At 41.5% G+C, this 15144-nt stretch overlaps 1 long non-coding RNA gene across 2 annotated transcripts in view; it reads left to right on the forward strand.

Annotated features, from left to right (window-relative positions):
* LOC144767413 (uncharacterized) overlaps positions 1-14447 on the forward strand; it is a 341548-nt gene extending 327101 nt beyond the window's left edge. For both annotated transcript variants that reach the window (XR_013598191.1, XR_013598192.1), the window contains exon 2: positions 13535-14447. This is a non-coding gene — a long non-coding RNA (uncharacterized LOC144767413). The remainder of the gene's footprint in view (positions 1-13534) is intronic.
* The last annotated feature ends 697 nt before the right edge of the window (positions 14448-15144 follow it).

A 15144-nucleotide genomic window follows, 5' to 3' on the forward strand; every position in this document is an offset into this window, starting at 1 on the left:
ATTTCGGCTTTCCCCTCCTTCGGCGCAGTGCTTCAGACCTGCTCTCCACCTCTTCTTCTGTGCTGAGTGTTCACGCACACCTCCTGCCTTTTGTGCGGGAGTCTGATCCGGTTTCGCCGCTTAAATCGCTGGTTTAGTGTCCGGGGTGACGGAGCTCCGAACTTAGGCAACTGCCTGCGCTGCCATCCAAGCCACGCCCCCACATGTTTTTACTCTTTAAAGTCCATTCTGTTACCGTTGGAACTAGAAAGCAACTTCTGTTGGACAGCGAAATAGCGGAATTGGCAGCGTGTTAAATGTCCACTTGCTCCCTACCTCCCAATGTATGACACGGATTTTATTTTGTTCAAATGTACTCATTTTGACCTTGAAGCCTGCGTGCCAGGGTCCTAGTCACAGTTCGACTATGTGACCACAAAGTAAGCGCTTTAGGGTAAATCTATGTGACTTCCTGTTCATCAAATTGCACATTTGTGTAATGTGATTTTATACTCAGTGTGCTACATAGTAATGTTCCTATTCATCCTGTCCGGTCCATCACCTTCTCGTCACATTCTGGCTTTCTAAATCTGTTTAATCTAAACCCCGAGCACACATTTCTTATGCACAGCACCTGCGTTTGAGGTGCTTTGACTGGCAAGAAAAGGCTCTCTGTGAAGCCCTCTGCTACTTCTTGCGTGAGGTTCACACATTTAAAACGCTAACAAGAGACCAAAAATATCTGTGCAGTTCCAGACACTGTCAAGCACACATTTGTCCAGGAAGTGCATAGATCTACGAGGTTATCTTAATATTGTTGGAAAGTGTGACTTACATGGATCACTGCAGCAGACACCCAATCCTCTGAGCTATCTGGTTGGGATTGGGAGACTCTACTTGCAGACGGCACAGTTTCTGCATTGTGTGTCCAACTATGTGACCTATTGCCAGCTATTCTCCAGCTCTTTCTTTTACAACACACGGACACCGCAGTGCTTACACAGATTTGAAGGACTTTAAGACTTTTCCGTGGGTATTACTGGGAATTCTCGGACTCGCAACCCTGCACTTCGAAAGGTGCTTTCTCGTGCAATGCCCTAACAATCCGGAACCCCCTCCAAGTAACATAGGCGTGGCTCCCTCTTTCATAATGTTCAATGGTAGCATGAAGATAGTTTAATACCTACAGCATGACTGAATGCTCTAGGTAATCCCAGTAGTGTGTTGTGTCTGCTCTACGCAGGTCTAACCTTCCCATGACCAGAACCCTTCTCTGCTTATAAAAGAATACGTTCCGGGGCCAATGTTTTGCTTAGAAGCCCGCTGCCTATGATTTAGAAGGTCGGGGAACTGAATACCAAGGTTACATAGTCTTGATTCCACCTCAAGCCTCTTTAATACACCACCAGACAATCCATGTCTCTTTATCTCACTCTTGCACGTTCTTTTTCATGTTTGCTTTGTTACTTTGGCACTGTTTTTCAGTCCTTCTCTTTCTTCTTCTTTCCCCTTACTGTGTTTTTTTTTCTCTCTGGATCAAAGTCTATGATGAAAAATAAGTGCTCCACCTGCAACCACTGGCTCAAATTAAGCACTGAATAGCTACGACCTATCCTACTGTATATGAACATCACATATGCTACCATCATGACTCCATCAAATGTATGTTCTGTATACATCCACTACAATATTTCCATTGTGCTGTAAATATATTGTACTCCACCTTTGAAGTGTTCTGGCCCACCTTATTAGTTAAGAGAAAGCCACATATAAAAACTACATGAAAAAAGATCCCGCGAATCCCTCAATCTCATTGAGTAAAATAGAGTCAGAGGGTCAAAAGTGGAAAAAAGGGTGCCTCGCAGACAGGTGTTTGTCTCCTCCTCGCTCCCTTTTGCAGCACATCGGAGAGAACAGCTAATCTAAAACTCCTGGGAGGAACGTCATGAACAGATGTGAAATACTGCAGGCAGACCTCACTGGGCTTTGCTTTCACCGCTATTCACAGCCCAGATCTGCTGCTGACATAGTGTCTCCTGGAAAGCACAGACAGTCTTGAGGTCTGACATTCTACTCCTCCTTCATCTGGACAGTGATGGCCGATAGGACAAATTGAAAGCAGGTGGGAAGTGGGTGATGCTGTTCTGGGGCCTGAGCTCAGCCCTGGGTCTTAGCAAGGGCCCTGCACAAATCTCAATACTCAATCTATTTTTTCCAAGCCCCAAGCTGACTCCTCTCAAAGCAAGTGGATTGCCCTATTCACCCTCCAAGTTTTTCTGAACATGGGAGTAGCCCATTTCTATAACTCATTCTAACCATAAAGTTGAATGAGCTACTCAATCTGCATGGATCTTTAAATGTTCCAATAAGGATATGAATTGCACAAGAAGCTGAGGATGGACCTAATGCTCCCTGTAGTGTGACTCGACTCACTCTACATAACCGATAAAAGTCAACCTGAGCATGTATACATTGTCACTTTGCTTCACAAAAAAATAAAATCATAGGAAATTAACTAAAAGCTCTTTCTCCTTGTCCATCTTACCATTTCATTTCCCCCCTCTGTTTTCATTCATGTCCCTTTTATGCCATTACAAAAGGAGTGTTCAATTTCTATGTTTTAGAAGTGAGGAGCCTCAAGATAGCACTTGTTGGTGCCCCACTCTTTTCAACATCTACATGACCCCAAGTGCTTAATTTGTAAAACAATAAGTTCGACAGCCCTAATTTTTGATCAGAAGCACGTGGTGTGCGCTGCAAATATTAGGAGTGCCGAATACCAAGGCTGTGTATTCTTGACTCCACCTCACATCTCTTTCATCCACAGCCACACATTAAATACTGATGACCCCCCTCTTGCGAAATATCATTTGCTTCCATGGTTTCAGCATCATCTCATACACACATGACATTCAGCTCATTCTCTTTCTATCAGCAGATACTGCTGCCACCTAAGAAAACCTTGCCAGTTGCATGTCCTTGGTCACAAACTGGATGAAAAGGAACTGCCTCAAGCTTAACAGCAACAAAAGAAGTGACCCTCTTTAGCAATGACACCTGTCTGCACTCCGGGCTGGTGATCTGTCAATTCACTGCCCATCCAATGCTGCCAGGAACCTGGGTATTCTGATCAACAGCCAAATGCCCACGACTAATCAAATCAACTCATCCACTTCCATTTGCTTCTACACACTTAAAATGCTCTGCAAAGTCTTGAAATGGCTCCTCTTGGACATCTGCAGATGTATCACACAAGCCCTTGTTACCAGCAGGCTTGACTACAGCAACACTCTCTATTTTAGCATCACAGCGCAACTCACTAATAGGCTCCAAGTCATTCAGAATGCAGCTGCCACACTCAATCTCATACTCCCACACTGCCCACATATCTGAACATCTCCAATCCACAAACGTGCCTCACACACACCTACGAGGCACTTCGACCAACGGGGCACTTCTAAACCAAAGCCCAGCTTACCTCATAGCCACATCCAGCTCCACTCTCCGACTAGACACCTCCACACTGCTAGCCTTCTCCTTGCCAATGGCCCCTGTAGCCGCTGAGCCAGAACTTGCAGTTTATCCTTCTCCAAATTCACTCCCAATGCATGGAATCCACTCTTCCGGTACATCAGAGCTTCCATCCAGCTCCATCCTGGAATTTAGGAAGAATCTGAAAACCTGGGTCTGCTGCTAGCCCTTGACAGGCCAGCTTTATATGTGCCAGAACACAATTCCCAGTGATATGTGTAACCTTCAAATAACAATAACGTAATATAACCTGTATCACCAACTTGGAGAACACATATCTGCTCGATGGGTCTGACCAAATTGTCTTTACTATAATGGGAAGTTTCTTGTGGATAAGAATATCCAATCTGTTCTTTCTGTGAGGCAGTGCTTGAGAAAGTTAGATATGAATTTGTTGAGCCCAAAGCTGAAATCGCTCAAATTTTCTGTTTCAGTTCGAAAAAGATGGGTCTCTTGAATCCGAATTTCATAATAGCTGACATTTTAAAAAACATCGTTTTCATTCTGATATAGTTATTTAAGACTTTCACATTAAGAGACCGTAGGGAAAGGGCTCTAGTTTTGTACATGATGCCACTGGTAAACCTAGAGGTGTGAGGAGGTGTTTGAACTTGAAAAAGTTTCCAGAAACTGAGGCAGCATATCCAAGTCTTGGTTGAGGGTGGGTGTCAGTGAACGTCAGCAAGAGAAGTCTGCAAACTTAAGATCAATAAATTAATTGATCAGAAAATCTAAGCCTAACCACTATCTGATGAGGCAAGAATCTCTTCCAGTATACCTATAAGGGGTTAGGAATTTAGAAACTGTTGAAGCCCACCATCTTCATAAAGATGAGTTTGTCTTCATTCAGATTCTAATGCTGCTTCATTGTTACAATATGTCTGATTTCAGTCATGTATGTTCTATGTCTGAGGCTCATTTCAGCAGGATGATATTTATGCCTTCAGGGGTGATCTGGATGTATCTCTGCCTGTTGCCGGGTAGTGAACTGAATTTAAGTGTTGAGTAGGTCCCTTGAGTCTTGGGATGGAAGCAATACATACTTTTCGGTCTAAGAGAAGCCGATTGGATATAGAAGCTGTTTGGTGTGTGTTATCATTCCGGATGTTAAAGGACATGTCCATTGAGGATTCATCAAAAAACTCTAGAAATCTCTCAAGTTCTTGAGGCTCGTGGAATTACCTGGAGATGCTGTTGAATGTCACCAGCATAGCAACTGGGGTGAGAAGGCTGTAACAAAGGTCTCTCTGCTTGAGAAGTGAACACAAGGCAAGGGATTGCCACTGAACTATACTGGTTTGATAGGAAAAGTCAGCAGCAAACAAGATTTTTTGACCTTTTAATTGATATGGACTGTGTTTTTTCACTGTTTGGAGAATTAATACAGCATGCTTGTGTTGGAGAAGATACATGATTATTGAAACTGCCAAAATCCAGGCTGATCTTGGTCCATGAGACTCAAAATATTTGTTTGGACACCACTGGCGCAGGGCCTCTGGCTGTTTTCTGACAGACTTGGTATTCTTTCACCAGGCCCTCCACCGCCTCCTACATTCCCATGAACCATTCCTTCTCTGGGAGTCAAGACTTGGTCTTGGCCATTCCCCAGTGTCATTTGTGTGTGCCGTCTGTGACTCGCCTCCACAGTGATCACAACACTAAAGTTCACCACCCATGCAAGGAGATGCCTTCACCTGTGGCACTGAGAATGTATCTCACTTTCTACAACTGCCTGAGTGCTTGCTTATCCAGCAGTCCTCATCTCTCTTAGAATGTTTTTCCATGGGTGGGTTGAAGGGCCCCTTTGGCCTTCTGTATGCAGTCATCTCGTCTCACTGTTCTGATCACCTCCAAATCTGACATGCTCGCTATATGACTAGTCAGCTGAACTCCTCCGTGTTGTCGCTCCTCGTACCGCTACTGCTATCTTCTGGTGATGGGTGCCTTGATAAGTAATCAGCAGGTTTGCGGATACCTGGCCATACACCACCTGGAAGTTGTACTTTTGGAGCTGGACAGCCAAGGTCTCTATTCTCGGTGGAAGAATATGAGCACGAATGGTTTGTAAAAGACAGACTTGTTTGAACACTATCCCTTTACCATCTTTGATTTACTTTAAGTATCATTAATGTTTTACCACAGATTATGTTCGTTTTTGTTAGTCTAAACCAATTGCCAACAGGATAAGCAATAAAAGTTTTGTTTATTCCAAACTATCAAAGAATAGATACATGTAGTTTGAGTCATCCTCGTGATTAAAATCTTATTTTTGTAGATACAGATGACAGACACATAGTGCTTTTGATGTCAATTATATCATCCTATGAATTTATATAGGTTTTTCAGATGTGCATAATATTGTACAAAGTATGCTTCTATCTATTTTTTGTTTGTACCGGTAATAGTTGAATTTATTTGTGGATATTTTTCAGAAATGATCCCCTGATGAATGGACCAACGGGTTCGAGATGCATTGGGACTTAAAAACAATATCTGATGTTACCATATTTGAAGAGATGGAAAAACCTAAAGTTGAATAAAGCAATCTTTGAAAAAGTAATTTCAAATGGATGATTTAAAGGTTTAATGGGTCCCCATCATGGAAAACGGTGGTGCAAACAGGAGACACTGCCCCAATAAGGAACAGTGCAGATTTGATGATTCAGTTACACCTTCGATAAGGGGGCGATACTTCGCTGCATACTCAACTTTCATTAAACTTCAAACTATTTACCATAAGCAATGGAGTGCACTGGCATCCTTAAAAAATCTTGCATTCTTTATGGTCTCACTTTTGTAGAAGTAAATGCTAAGGCACTCTTTAGAAAAGACTTTGCCAAAGAAGTCAAGTTTATTCCCCAAAAATGAACACTTCTCCATGTATAGTGTGTGAGTCCCTTTCCGCCAGTCTTTGAGGGTGGCCCACATGTGGAGATGATGGTCTGCCAGCATTGTAGAGTAGATTAATATATCATCACTAATGTTTATCACACCATCTAGACCGGAAAATGTCTCCTGAATGGCTTTACGAAAAACCTCAGCAGTTGAAGATTTTTTGAAGTTGAGACACTTGTACCGCTTCAGGCCTATTAGGTGGAGAATGTAGTAATATATCTACTGGTAGGGTCAAGAATCACCTTGCGGCAAATCTAATTTGGAGAATCATTGGGCCCCATTGAGGTCTGCAATTATATGTTCCATTGTGGTTGTGATGTGTCAATCATGTCATATGACTTGGTTGAGTAGTCTCATGTGTATGCTTAGGTTTTGTTGTGATTACAAGTGGGTTTCCCATAGGGTGGGCCCAGATATTTTCTATATCTTTTGAATTTGAAATGTATTTATTAACTGTATAATTAATTAAAATCATTACAGTAAAAGCAATCGACTTATTAAAAGCTAAAACAATTATAAAACTTCAATTTGTGGTAAAATCTTTGATAAATGGGATTTGCTGCCCCTGTCCAGTTCCAATACGATCAGCCTTCCCCGGGGTTTGTGATCTTTGACATGTAGCCTTATTCACCATCCAGAGTCCCACATTGTTCCAATAGAATGGGATGCATTACAAAGCTGTGACTCTTTCCCCTTAACCTCTAGTTAGTCATCTTGTAGGGCGCTATCCTAGAGAGGGTACTGGAAGTGCGAAAAGGCGTCAGTGCTCAATGAAGACCCTCTCAGCTATCTTCCACTGGATTTACAGTACTCTTCACCTGAGTTTTATTGCATTCATTAGCAGCTTTTAAGGCAGCCCTGAGGTAATGGATACGTTTCCCCAGTCTTGCTAGAGTTGTCGTGCTAGAAGTAGAAAAGCACATGGCTGACACTTCACTGCAAGATTTTATTCAGTTGGGGGTACATATCGGGCGCAGTAGTCGCCGACATTGGTCGAAAAGATTGGGGCAACAGCATAGGAGGTGCAGCCACGATTCCCTCTTGTAGGGGCATAGTCTGCAGTTTGTGGCTTCCCCCCTTCAGGCCCATGCAGGGTTAAAATCCGCAATTCCTAGAGTGATTAATCTCATAGATAGAATTTTACTTCGGGCTAATGGAGTGAGAGCCTCACTTAGGTAAGGCTGAGCTTTACCAGCCGTGTAAGAGCTGTTAGCAGATCTAAGTGTGAACTTGAACGGAGAGATTTGCGGTCGAGATCAAATGAGGTTTCACACACTTGTTTATTTATGGCTCTTTTCCAAGCATTCAGGGGGATTTCCGGCCGCGATATGCTCTCTTCCACAATCTTCAGTGTTTTGATCACTTTTTCTAGGCTGGTGTACCAGATGTAAATGTAAATGTAAATGTCATGGTACTTATAGAGCGCACTGTCACCAGATCGTACATGGCTCTTCAAAAATGGATCTCAGTTGGTGGTTTAGGGCCATATGTAGGTAAATACTATTTACCAATTCTAAAATACCAAATTTTACTGATTCGGTATTTCAGAATCGGTAAATGGTATGTAGGTATTGATTCAGTAAATGTTACCGAATCGGTAAAATTCGGTAATTACCGATTCGGTAATAGGGGGAAGACTTACAAGGGTAGCAGGGTGCCACATTGACACCCTGTTGCACCCCTGAATAGTGCATGGGTGCACATGTGGCAGACATACATGCCCTAAGGGCATGTATGTCTGCCACATGGCACCTTTGGAAAAGCACAAATATGCTTTTTCAAAGGTTTTCGATATTTACCACCAACTTTTAGTTGGTGGTAAGTACAGAATCCTTAACTCAGAAATGCACTCACTTGAGTGCTCCCTACATTAAGGATTCAGTAATTTACCGAATCGGTATTTTAAGGAATCAGTAATTTACCGATTCCTTAAATTACTGATTCGGTAAATTACCGAATCCTTAAATTTGGCCCCTACATCTCAAATGCCCAATACCGGTCGGTAACGGCTGAAATTCGGTAATTTCATCCGTTACCGACTGGTATTGGGCTACCTACATCTGGCCTTTAGTGTCTTATGTGGGGCCCTTAATTTCCTAAGATAGAGCTTAATGATCTCCCCCTGGCACTTCAAGTCCGGCATCGCCATGCCTAGTTCCAGCCTTAGCCCTGCTTTCCTTGCTGACCTCGGAATATGGAGCAGTGTTTTGTATGCTTTATCTTGAGCTGAGTTAAGGAAGGGGTGCTGTGACCCAGGGAAGGCCAGGCGGCCATAGCTTATTGCTGGTAAAAGTTTCGCTTTTAAAACTTTCAGTATTGGACCGGCTGTCTGACTGATCAGGCGGTGGCTTAATTGCTTTAGTAGGTGTGTGACCTTATTAGCCTTGGTGCTCTGATGTTTCAAGTGGCTATTCACCTTAGCGGTGCAGAGCAGGAATATCGACGGAGAAATATCATGGGACATTAATATCGCGCAAAAATATTGTGGGATAGAAATATCGCCAAAAATATAGTTGATAAGATTATCGACTGACAGGTAAGTAATATCGATTACAAAAATATTGTTGTAATAAATATAATTTCCAAAAATATAGTTGACAAAAATATCGATTTATTAATAATGTTAAGTATTTTAGTGTTTTTAATGAGAATTGTTTGTCATTTTATTATATGTTTTAGAATATTACTACTTATTAATTTATTTTAAGTTTAATTCTGCGTTTTTAGTTCCGTAGCGGGTTGTGGGTTTATAGGGGAATAGGGTGGGAAGTAATTTAAATATATAAAATGTATTGAATAATTAATGTGTTAATTGATTCAATTAGTTAATAAAAAATTAATTATGTTAATTGTTTAATTAATTGTAGGTGTGTGTTGTGATGCTTATATGTGTAAATGGTGTGAAGGGTGGTAAGTAATACATTTTTTATTGATTAATTATAAAATATTTTAAAATTATTTGCCATTAATTAGCAAATATTAATTATAATTGTGTAATTATTTGTAGGTGTATGTTGTGTTTATATGTGTAAATGGTGTGAAAGGTGGTAAGTAATACATGTTTTATTGATTAATTAATAAATAATAATACATTCATTTTCATGAATTAAATAGTAAATATTAAATTTAATTGTGTAATGAATTTTAGGTGTGTGTTGTGGATATTATAGTGTTAAATAATCTGTAATTATTTTATTATCTTTGTTAATAATAATATATTTAAATGTGTATATTAATTATGTTACTATTGGAAATTAAATTTAATTAAAATGTTGATGGTTTTGTTTTTTATTGTTTTGGGATCCAGCGCTTTCCCTACTGTTGCACTCATTGGGGTGGGAATAGTAAATTTTACCCCTTTGCTATCCAGCACTTTCCCTACTGTTGCACTCACTGGATTGGGAATAGTAATTTTTACCCCTACGCTATCCAAAGCTTTCCCTACTGTTGCACTCACTGGAGTTGGAATAGTAATTTTTACCACTCCGCTATCCAACGCTTTCCCTACTGTTGCACTCACTGGAGTTGGAATAGTAATTTTTACCCTTACACTATCCAACGCTTTCCTTATTGTTGCATTCACTGGAGTGGGAATAGTAATTTTTACCCCTACGCTATCCAGCGCTTACCCTACTGTTGCACTCACTGGAGTGAGAATAGTAATTTTTACCCCCTCACTATCCAGCGTTTTAATTACTATTGTTTTTATTTTGTTATTAAATGTATGTATTATTCTTTTTTAAATAGTTTAATGTGTTAATTAAATATAGAATATTTTATTTTATTTTAAATTATTTGTGAATGTGTTTATTTTATTTTTATATAATTGGAAAAGTTTATAAATTAAATATAGATAATAGTTAATCAAATGTATTTAAGTAAATATATGTATATGTACACATTTGTTTGTGTTTTTAATTATTAAATTACGTTTATTTGTTATAATTAGTTAAATTATATATTACATTTAAATTATTTTGCAAAAAATATTATTATTATTTAATTATTTTTTTAAGTTATGTTATTTTTTAAATTCAATAGTTTTACATCTATACTTTTTTACATCGATTTTTTTTAGTCCATTTTATTGTACTTACCTGCTATGAGTATAGGGGTCGATATTTTTGTTATCGATATTTTTACATCAATATTTTTTTCATCGATATTTAAACATGGAACCGCCTTAGCCCATTCTGCCTGCCAAACCCCTATGTAATTGTATGACTCCTCCGTCTTAAGTTGCAAATTGCTCAATTGCCATTGTGCTTTCTTTTTCAGGTGGTAAGTCCCAAAAATAGCGACCTTGGTCTTTCCTTGATTTACTGACACGTTGTTGATGTTATTGAAGCGATTTAGTGCATTTAGGGCTCTTTGTAGGCCCACCTACATGTGGTCAATTATGGCTATATTGTCGGCGTATTGAAGCACCGGCAGCCTCATGTTTCCTAGTCTTGGTGCTACTAGACAGGCTCCTTTTAGGGCTGCCCCCAGATCCGCCGTGTATAGGTTAAAAAGGATGGGTGCCAGCTTAAATCCTTGTTTCAGCCCGTTCTCTGTGGTCATTTTAGGGGACACTGTGCGGGCACTGGTTTTAACCCATACCCAAGTGTCTTCATATAGCGATCTGATTGCCTTCAGTAGGTTGGTGGAATGCCCAAGTTTTTGAACTTCCACCATAGTCTTCTACGAACAACTTTATCGAAGGCTGTGCTATAATCCATGAAGCAGCAGAAAAGTGGAGGGTGGTTCTTCAGGGTTGCCTGGGCTGATAAGTACGCTAGCGCCAGTACATTGTCCATGGTCGATGACTGTGACCTAAAGCCAGTCTGGTAAAAAGGTATGATACTGTTCTCTTCCACCCACATCTCCAAGTCCTTTAGTAGTAGGCGGGCATAGGCCTTGGATTCGAGGTCAAGTAGTGCGATAAGCCTGTAATTTGATGGCTTTGAGCGGTCACCTTTTTTGAAAATAGGGACCAAGATGGAGCCCCTCCAAGAATCAGGGGTTATGGCTTTCAGGAAAGTGTAGTTGTATAGCGGAGTTAGCATTGCTGCCCAGAAGTCGGGGGCCTTTTTGAAGACCGGTGCTGGAATCCCATTGGGCCCAGGGGCCCCATTGTTCTTCATGTTCTTGAAGGTCTTGATGACCATTTGGGGGTTTATCTGGGCTCCTGGTGTACAGTATGTTTCCGCCAGAGTTCTGTTACCCACGGGCAGGTTGCATTGGCTAGGTTGCATCGGCCCACCCCACCACTGGCCCATTCTATGCTATCTTTGTATGGGGGGTAGGGGGAAATTGCGTAGAGCTGCTTGACATGGATCAGCCAGTCTTTTTCTGCTACTACTTTTTCTCATTGAAGTCCTCTGCTGCTCAGATGGTTTATATGTCTCCACAGTTGTGCTTGGTTCTTCTGCTTACTCAGAGAGAAGACTTTAAGCCATTCCCTTTCTATGGTGGCATTTTTATGTTCCCATATTTTCTCTATCAAAATCATCTACTCTAGACTTTGCAGTTCCTTTTCTACTAGCAGCCATAGATGATAAGGCACTCAGCAGTGTCTTAATGATATTGGTCTAAATGTTATGTCAATGTGGGGCTTGACTGCTGTACCCTTCAAGCACCTATTCCTTGAAACTGCTCTTTGAGGTCCTTTGAGATGTTCTACACTTGACCCTTATGTATCATCCGAGCTACAAACACTAGCCCTAGTTTCTCTGCTGTGTGGCATCCCAGGAGAGTCCCTTCATCTTCCTTGATGATGTGAAAGCAAGCTTGAGTCTTTTTATTCCCATTGTGAATTGCCACATCGATGACTCCTGCCAGTGGCAATGGTTGCTGCTCTCCTTAGATGTACATTTTCGTGTATTGGGTTTAGCTGTGGCTTTGATATCAGAGCTTGGTATTGCTTGATGTCCATGACATTAACCAACACCCAATGTCAATCAGTATGGTTATGGGGAACCAGATTTGGTTACAACACAGAAGGGTTTATGTCATCTGTTTCCTTTGCTTTGCTTGGAAATTAACAATCTGTCTTCCTCTTTCATCTCACCTGGGATCTGGTTGTTACAGCTCTATTAGCCACTCGTGGGTCATTGTCCAGTGTTAGCTGTCTCTACACTGGTGTGGTGCAATGCTTTCTTGAGTCCTCCTTCTTCTTTGTCCATTTCGACTGATGCAGGAGAAATGGTTTGCCCTGCCAGATTTCGAGCCTGTTGATCGCTTCTTCTTTGACCAATATCCGTTTTGTGCTGCTGGGGTGTGCGTGTCCCTGGGTTAAAGTGAATTCCATTGCTTTGGCCCTGCTTTTCGACAACTCATACAACCTGGTTAGTATTAATATGTCCTCTAGTTTTTTGCCTGGCTGGCAAAGATTCACGAGTTTCAGTACTAACGACCTGCACCCATGGATGATTTGAGCCCTCACCTCTGTGGACTGGTCATTTTTCGTGCAGATGCTGACTTAATCCTCAGACGTAGGCAAATAAATAATTGATTGTCTTTTCCTCCCATTGGCAAGCCAATTACAGTTTGAACCGATCGTAGTCAAAGTTAAGATGAGGGTCAAAGTGGGCGTTCAGTGCTGCTATTGTGGCATCATATTTGTTCAGTTCCGGTCCCTGGCAGTTTTTCAAACAGCTTGTACACTGCTTCACCCACACTATGTAGCAGTAGGATCCTCCTCACCATGTGTTCCAAATCCCTTGTGGCCCTTAAGTAAATGCTCAGGTGGCCAACTGAAGTTTTTTCACTTGGCCATGGCCAGATTAGGAAGTTTGTTAAAGGGCAGTAGCACCATCATAGTTGCGGGTGTAGTCACCCTCTTTGGCTACTGGACCACCTAAGGCACACCATGTGGCAGGGCTGGTGGTACTGCTGGACCACTAGCCATGCTTTGGAACATGTGGTGATCTGCTTAGTTTTTCTTTTAATCCTTTGTGTATATACGCTTTCAGCCTTTCCCCCTTTTAATGGAGGTGTCTCCCTCTGTTCTGTTCAGCAGCTGGTTGCAAGGTCAGACATTTACACCTGAGCTATATTTTGCAATGTGCATCTTGACATGTTTACTTGTTTATGATCTTTGAGTCATTTGCTTATTATTTTTATAACAATTACATTTTTCCTTTAGAAAGCATTGGTCTTCCCTCCCATCTGGTTCCAACATCCGGGGCTTGGCCAGCCTACACAACACACACATCGCATCTGGTGAGGAGGCTGGCAGCAGAACACAGACTCCAGTACTCCAAATCCCAGGGAGACCTGCAGGAAGGCGGGATGCGGACGTGCAGCAGCGCAAGCCTCAAGGACCACCCGCCTATAAGAACACAAGTCAACGTTCCTGAGCAAGCCGATTGGACAGAAAGAACCGCAGGGGTGCCGGAGAAAGGTGTATGCTGCAAACCACATTTCATCACTCAGGAAAGCACACCAAAGGCTGAGAGCTTATTTTCGCCGAGCCCTTGCCCAGGGGATCTATCAAACACAAGTAGTAGGAGGGTTTTGTTTTGCAGGAAGAAGCCTGTAAAGCCATTGGTGTGCTGCCCATAAGGCTTCCAGCTCCAGGCGCGCCAAGACTGAAAGATATTTTTTGAGTATCACAAGACAGAGTTAAAACAATAGATTTCACATTCGCACTGTCAAAAACTCCGTCTGGATCACATTAACTTTCTCCCTTAGCTTTTCTTTTTAATAACAATTGTATTCGCCCTAAATCAGCAATCCTTGTCTTTGTTGCAACAAGGCGCGGTTTTGGAGTTGTATTACTGACAGCACCGTGGTGTATTTATCTTTTTCCATTTCCTGTTATGTGACATACTGTGCTTGTGTCTTCTATTTAATTAATGTTCCTGATGAGGACGCCAGCCAACCAGATGGCTTCGTTGGCTCTCGTTTCAGAGCAGCACTTTTGTTTGGCATATAAATGGTTGAGGCCGTGTTCAGTGACGTCAGACCACGAAGTCACAGGAAGACCAAGAACTTTCTCAGGCTATTAACACACACCAACCAAGAGGGGAATAAACTACATTTTTACATTTTCAAAAGTTAAGAATTATTGAAAGAAAAACGAGATGATTTCGAAAAGACACTATTTACACTGCTCCACACCAAGGTGTCTACACAAATCATTGAAAATAAAGTTGATACACTATTTTTTATACAAACATACCGCTATATGTTATCAAAAGATATCACTTAATAAATTTAGTTAGAAATCAGATATTAAAAACCGATGACTCTGCAAAGCACAAACCAAGTCTCTCCCTGGACCCATCTGCTCCCAACCTCTTCTTCTCTACAGTATTTAGCTTGTAAAGCAGCCCTACCAAACCCAGAAATGCCTCATATGAGCGGCAACCACAACATCATTATCCTGGGGTTATCCACTCTCCTGAGACTTCATGGCAGACCCTCGACCAGGGTCTCCCAGGATGAAACCATATTTAACGCCCTGACGCCTGATTCCCTTAAATCAGACACCAGACTCCATCTAACTTGAAGCCAGACTCCCAAATCCGAGACCACGCTCTTTCCCAAAACCTAAATTCCACAGCATAGAAACATAGGACCAGATGTACAGTATTTTTGTGCAGTCGCACGTTTGCGACTGCAAAAAAGGCTTTTCAATGTAAAAACCCCTATTTTGCGATTCGGTATCCTGTTATCGAATCGTAAAGTGGGTTTGCAAATTGATATTAGTAGGAGGCTTGTCAAGGGCAACCTTTTCTAATAGCGAGTCGC

This window comes from Lissotriton helveticus, chromosome 7 (assembly GCF_964261635.1).
Source record: "Lissotriton helveticus chromosome 7, aLisHel1.1, whole genome shotgun sequence".
Lineage (NCBI taxonomy): Eukaryota > Metazoa > Chordata > Amphibia > Caudata > Salamandridae > Lissotriton > Lissotriton helveticus.